Source organism: Carlito syrichta, unplaced genomic scaffold, assembly GCF_000164805.1.
Source record: "Carlito syrichta isolate Samal-C Ts95f unplaced genomic scaffold, Tarsius_syrichta-2.0.1 Scaffold315077, whole genome shotgun sequence".
Lineage (NCBI taxonomy): Eukaryota > Metazoa > Chordata > Mammalia > Primates > Tarsiidae > Carlito > Carlito syrichta.
This window is the reverse complement of record NW_007259173.1, coordinates 515820-523470: the sequence shown is the minus strand read 5'-3', so window position 1 is coordinate 523470 and position 7651 is coordinate 515820.

Genomic DNA, 7651 nt, shown 5'->3' with positions numbered 1-7651 from the left:
TTATTGTAGAGATGAGGTCTCGCTGCCCAGGCGGGTCTCGAACCCGCGGGCTCAGGCAATCCACTCACCTCAGCTTCCCAAAGGCGTGGGATTATAGCTGAGCCACCGAGCCCAACTTTTCCTCACTTCTTAAAGGTTGAACCAGATAAACCTATGCCTCTTTAGTTCTGTGATTCCAAGTACTAAGAGACAGTTGCTGCCAAGTCACAGTGTGCATGTCTTTTCTAGCACTGGCCTCATTTTTCTGCTTCCAGAAAACCAGGGATTTATATTCATGAGAAGGTCAGATCACCAGCTGAGGCCGACGGCTGAGTTCTGTACTCCCATTTCCCCATCACACACCCAGATACACCCATCTCTAGTCAAGACTTTCAAAAGAAATCTGCTTTTCCCCAAACTCTTCTAGTATACCAGGCAAAGTGAAATAGTCTGAGTTCTGACTCAGTCACATTTTCGATTATCTGTTCATCACCCTGCTAATTGCAGGCAAGTTGCTCTACCTTCTAGGGCTTTGGCTCCTCCATCTGCAAAAGGCAGGGGTGAACCAGGCAGCCTACTTCCAAGCTTAAGACTGCATGCCGGCCAGGTGCCTATAATCCCTGCACTTTGGGAGGCTGAGGTGAGAGGATTGCCTGAGCCCACGGGTTGAAGATCAGCCTGGGCAGCTTGGCAAGACCTCATCTCTACAACAAATCAAAAAATTAGCCAGGCATGGTGGCATGTGCCTGTAGTTCCAACTACTTGGAAGGCTGAGGAGGAGGGACTGCCTGAGCCCAGCAGGTCAAGGCTGTGGTGGCTGGGAGCGTGCCACTGCCCTCCTGCCTTGGTAACAGAGTGAAACTTCATCTCAAAAAAAAAGACTGCATGCCTTTCAAATTGATCATGGGGACAAACTGACAAATATGACTAAGTTATCTAAGTTATCTATTGTGTCAGTAGATAATTGACTTCACAGAAACTTGTAAATAAAGGCAATATTTTTAATTCGTTCTATTTAGGAAGAATGAATGTTAAGTAAGTAAATGTAATTATATCTTTGTAGATGGGTTTGTTTCGGGGCACTCTGAAAACTACAGTGTGCTACACAAATGAAAATATTCATTGTACATACGTTATAAGCCACACATTATGTTAGGTGAACAAGACAGGTCCTGAAGGAGCTCCCTGGGGTGGGGCAAGAAAGACAAACCGCAAACTATTCGTTTCCATACTGAGTGATAAAAGCTACACGCAGAGGTACTTGCAAGGCACCCAAGGGCAGGCACACAGAGGAGGGACACCAGACCTGTCTGGGAGCCAGGAAGCTTCTTGGAGGAAGACCCCTAAAGGCAGGTAGGAGTTATCCGAAAAAAGAAGATGGGTGAAATCACTCTAAACAGAGGAACTGGCTTGTGGAAAGGTCCAGAAACAAGACAAGAACAAGGTGCATTCGAGGGCTTGCCTAGCTGTCAGTGTGGCTGGGTTGCAGACCTAAAGGGAAGAGTGAGAAGGATGAGGATGAAGAAGACAACAGGAGCCCTGAAAGCCTGTGGAAGCCACATGCCAGACTGAATGTTTGTGCTCTCCTCACCCCCAGATTCATATGTTAAAGAAGCCCCAACCCCCAATGCGATAGTGGTTGAAGATGGGACCTTCAGAAGGTAATTAGGTGTAGATGAGGTTATGAGGGTGAGGTCCCCATGATGGGATTCATATCATTACCAGAAAAGAAAGAGCAATCAGGGGTCTCTTTCCTTATCACGCGAGGACACAATAAGAAGACAGCCATGAGCCGGGCTCGGTGGCTCAGCCTGTAATCCCGCGCTTTGGGAGGCTGAGGTGGGTGGATTGCCTGAGCCCGCGGGTTCGAGATCCGCCTGGGCAACTTGGCGAGACCTCATCTCTACAGTAAATCAAAAAATCAGCCGGGCGTGGTAGTGCATGCCTGTAATTCCGGCTACTTGGAAGGCCGAGGCGGAAGGATCGCTGAGGTGGAAGGATCGCCGAGGCCCAGCAGGCCGAGGTTGCAGTGGCCGGGAACAGTCACTGCACTCCAGTCTGGGCGACAGAGTGAGACTCCAACTCAAAAAAAAAAAAATTCCTGTTGTTTAAGTCTCCCAATCTCTGGTATCTTGTTATGGCAGCCCAAGCTGACTAATCTACCACATTAAAGAACTGGAGTATGGTGAGGGTAATGTGGAGCCACTGACATGTCTTAAGTAGAGGCGACTGGCTGCAGTATGGAGAACGAATTAATGGAGTGGATTCTGGTCCTACAAAGATGAGGCTGTTATCAAAACCAAGGCAAGAGTACTGGAAGTGAGAACTGACTGAACAGAACAGCAGTAAAATCAATTGTACTTGGTAAGATTCTATCTGGAAGGACTAATAAGTGAAAGACGATGCTCGCATGTTTAAAATATCACATAAATACCTTCAGTGATATCCCCCAACAGATCGTTTTCTTTTTTTTTGAGTTGGAGTCTCACTCTGTCACCCAGACTGGAGTGCAGTGGCTGCTCCCGGCCACCGCAGCCTCGACTTCCTGGACTCCGGCGATCCTTCCACCTCAGCCTTTCAAGTAACTGGAACTGCAGGCGCGCACTACCACGTCCAGCTAATTTTTGATGTATTGTAGTGATGAGGTCTCACCAAGTTGCCCAGGCAGGTCTCGAACATGCAGGTTCAGGCAATTCACACACCTCGGCCTCCCAAAGAGCTGGGATTACAGGCTGAGCCACCGAGCCCGGCCATACCATTTTCTTTTTTTTTTTGAGTTGGAGTCTCACTCTGTCGCCCAGACTGGAGTGCAGTGGCCGCTCCCGGCCACCGCAGCCTCGACCTGCTGGGCTCTGGCGATCCTTCCGCCTCAGCCTTCCAAGTAGCCAGAATTACAGGCGCGTGCTACCATACCCGGCTAACTGTTTGATTTATTGTAGAGATGAGGTCTCACTGCCCAGGCGGGTCTCGAACCCACGGGCTCAGGCAATCTACTCACCTCAGCCTCCCAAAGTGCTGAGATTACAGGCTGAGCCACCGAGCCCGGCTAGACCCTTTTCTTACCTCTGAACCAACCCACTTGGGCAGGAGCAGACTCACTATCTCCAGAGGCTCCATTGTTGAATAATTCTGTCTGGGAGAAAACTTTCTAATAATGAAGCAAAGACAGAGATATGGTAGCATTTATTGCTTTACCTACTTCTGTCATTTCTTAGATATATGCTGGGTCTGACATGCATGGGGAACTTAGATGCCTCTCTGATGGGCTTCCACAATCATGGTCACACTGTGTTATAGTTTACTGTTTACTTCTCTGACGGCCCTACTAGCCTGTAAGTTTCTTGTAGGCTTGCACAGGATCATGCTGGCAATTGTATCCCCAGCCCTTAGCAGAGGGCCTGGAACATTGCAAAATGATGAGCAAATGAATAAATTTTTGAGTTAGTTTTTTAAATTGTGGTAAAATACACATAACATTTACCACTTTGTTGTTGTTGTTGTTGTTTTGAGTCAGAGTCTCACTCTGTCGCCCAAGATGAGGTATTGTGGCACACTCATGGATACCCCAGCATTGACCTGCTGGGCTCCAGCGATCCTTCGCCTCAGCCTTCCAAGTAGCCAGAACTACAGGTGTGCGAACCACACCTGGCTAATTTTTTGATTTATTGTAGAGACAAGATCTTACCAAGTTGCCCGGGCTGGTCTCGAACCTAGGGGCTCAGGCAATCCACTTGCCTCAGCCTCCCAAAGTGCTGGGATTACAGGCTGAGCCACTGAGCCTGGCAACATTTACCCTTTTTAAGTGTACAGTTCAGTGCCATTAAATATATCCAAATTGTTCTGCAGCCATCATCATCCTCTATCTCCAGGACTCTTTTCATCTTGCAAAACTGAAACTCTACCCATTCTCCCTTCCACCCAGTCCCTGGCAACAACTATGCTACTTTCTCTCTCCTTGAATTTAACTACACTAGGTATCTCATATGAAACAGAATCACAGTATTTGTCATTTTGTGAATGGTTTGTTTCACTTAGCATAATGCCCTCAAGGTTCATCCGTGCTGTACCATGTCCATTGAAGGGTGCAGGAAGCGACCAGAGGGGCGGCTCCCAAAATGGCTCTGACACACCAGACAACAAAGGCCCTCGGTCTGGCTTCTGTGAGCACAATTCCCCATGTGCACGAATTTCAAACCTTCCCGCTCGTAAATTTCAAACATGCAAGCCTCCAATCAGTAGCCAGCTTTGTTATGCATCCAATAGGACCATTACACGGCATTGGCCCCACCCTACTCCAATGCAGCTCCTTCAATAGGAGCATAGCACAGCCCCTTTGGGCCCCTGTCAGGCTGATAAATACAGCCCTCTCCCCTAAACTCTCTCTCTCTTTTTCTGTTTTTCCGTTACAGATCCTCTCTGTAACAACCCCCTTTTAATAAATCTCTTGGTCCTGGCCGGGTGTGGAGTCATTACTGGCGCCAAAATTCTTTTATCCATGATATGAATTTATCATTTTTTGCTTATCCATTTATTTGTCGATGGATACAGGATTTGTGCACTGCTTTATATGTATTCTACTTCAATAAAAACTTTATTTTAAAAGTGCACTTAACTTGAAGAAGAGATTGATGATGGTCTCCAAAAATGTGTGTGGGTTTGGGTGCAGAGTGGGTTAAGAGTTGTTGGCTAGGCAAAGATCTGAGGAAGAGTATTCCTGGCCAAAGGAACAAGAAGTCCACAGACCCTGAAGTACTAGTGAACCTGGCGTGTTCAAAGCACAGAAAGAAGGCCTGTGTAGGTGGAGCAAAGTGAATGAAGAGACGAGCGTGAGATCATTCATCAGAAATATGTAAGAGTTGTGCCAGAGGCTGAGAAGTCAGAGGACAGCCAATTGTTTGGCAGAGAGAAGCAGCAGGAAAAAAATAGCCATTGTAGAGGAGGAAGATTCTGAAGTGGGTTCCTTTTGATTTACACACACACACACACACACACACACCCACACACACACACACACAGAAAGGAAACATTGAAGAATAGGAGATCAGATTGCAGAGGCAAGATCCTGGAGAAATCAGCAGGGGATAGAATAATGAGTATAAGTAGGAGCTATCATTCTGGAAAGAGTATGAGAAACCTAGAAATAAAAGGTAGTTGTAAAGGTAAAATGTTGAAATGGAGAGAAAAGCGGGACAAGGGCATTCTCCAATCTTTTCAGTAAAATTTGAAGAATGGTCACATATGAGGGAAGGTCAGTGGGCCTGGAGAGTTAGTTATAAGAAAGAAGACTCTGAAAGTCTTTTTTTCTTAAAATATAATTTTTTTTTAGTCGGAGTCTCACTCTGTCACCCAGGCTGGAGTGCAGTGGCACGCTCCCGGCCACCACAGCCTCTACCTGCTGGGCTCAGACGATTCTTCCACCTCAGCCTTCCAAGTAGCTGGAACTACTGGCATGCGCAACCACACACAACTAATTTTTTCTTATTTATTGTAGAGATGAGGTCTCGTCAAATTGTCCAGGCTGATCTTGAACCTGTGGGCTCAGGCAATCCTCTCACCTCGGCGTCCCAGAGTGCTGGGATTATTGGTGTGAGCCACTGCACCCGGCTTAAAATATAATTTTTTTTTCAGTGAAATGAGCAGAAGCCATTTATTGGGACCAACCATGAGTCTTTTATCCCAAATTTTCACATGTTAAATCACAAGACTTTCACGTGAACACAAGGCCAGGTGGATGAGGCGCATCCCCCCACCCACCAGGTGTTTCCTTAAGCATGAGGAAGGACACTCCCAATTAAATCACAAGACTTTCACATGAACACAAAGCCAGGTAGGTGGGGGGCATCCCCACCCACCAGGCATTTTCCCAAGCTTGAGGAAGGACAATCCCAAAATTATCTTACTGTTCCTCATGCTTGGTTTATATTCCTCAAAAGCAATATAACAATTCTAACATCATAAAATCCTAATAATCAATAACTTCTAAAACTTATGCATACCCAACCCCTAATGACTGACTAAAATCCTAATACCTTTCTATTCTGTGTTAACTTTACCTGTACTATAAAAAACTCTTAATTATAGCTCAGACCAGTTCCTAAAGAATGTGGTCCAGTCCAAAGATCACACCGGGTCATTTCCAGGAACAATTGATTATGATCTCTTAACAAAATGGCTATTCTAAAATCCTATGTATCTATTTTAATTTCTATAAAAGTTTCTAATTCCTAATCCTAATATATAAGGCTAATCATCAGCAACAAAGCTTATAAAATAAAACCCAAATACAAACTATTTTAAAAGCCAAAACCACAATTAGTAGAAAGTGGGAGCAATGAAATTTCTAAAGTTAGCTGTATTCTATAAAACCTCATGTTTGATCATGCTTGAACTAACATAATTCCCTGGTGTAGCGTGACCTATTCTATAATACTTTCTATGAATGAAATAAATTCAACTTCTATAATAAGTAGAAAAAGGCCTACACTAATTGTAGCTAAAGAACCTGTTTAAAAGAATGCAGCCCAGCCCAAAGTGGATGCTGGGCCCTTAGGAATGTGGCCCAGTCCAAAGTTCGTGCTGGGCCATTTCTGGTAACTCTAGATAATCATCTATACCATCTAAGGCTGGAAACAGCTCTCTAAATGTATATACTAATTCTACAAATATACTTTTAAATCTTATAAAGAAGCTTGTACCATATATAACGCTCCCAAATGTGACCTGAGTTTGAACTGTGTTAAGTTTAAAGCCGAAACCGCAGTCTGTGAGAAATGGGAACAATGGATCCCTAGAGTCAGCCATGCCTGTCATATTCTCAGAGCTTCATGCTTAGATCATCAAAGTCCCTGTTAGTGGGTCATGCTAAACAACAAAGAAGGGAGGAGGGGATGGGCCTTCGGCTCCTGAACGCAACCTGGTGGTCTCAGGGTCTGCAGCCCGCCTGGATCCCTAATGCTCAGGCGGGCCTCCATGACTGGCTCCCAACACAAGGCTGTGTCAGAGTTTGAAAGAGGTAATAGCATTTGGAAAACTTAGAGATGGCAGAAACAAACAAACAACTAGTATATTAACATTTCCAACCCCATGATCCTGGAAAATTTTCAAACTTATAAATTTTGAAGGAAAGAAGAGCCAGCCTTCCACTATATAAGTCATTAAAACAATGTAGTAATTTTCCCAGACTCCTTTGCCGCTTGAGTATAAATTCATACCAAGTCAACCAGTCATGCTTACCCACATAGGAATTTGAATCAGGAGTCAGTGATACAAGGAAGTAGGGTTTGGGGAGAATTCATTTCATTGGCATCAGTGGTGGGATGGCCAGTAGCTGTATCCAGGATACAATGACCACAGTGAAGATGGTGTCCAGTGTCATCCATGGCCATCATGGCAGCAGCATCCTCACCAGGTTAGTTCTTCCTTCCATTCTAGGCTGTGTCTTTAATCTTCCTGATAACTCTCCAATATTTTCTTAATGAGTTACTTTTCCAAGTTGCGCAGGTAGGAAATGAAGACCGCCAGGCCCCACATCCCGTCCCCCTTAGACAGGGCTGACATCTTCAGCGCAGGGAGCGGCCTCTGCTAGTGGGCCCTGCGAAAAAGTGTAGAGACGGGATCGGCGGCACCGCTGCCACTGCTGCTGCTGAATCCGCCTTCACCTGAAACGCTGTGA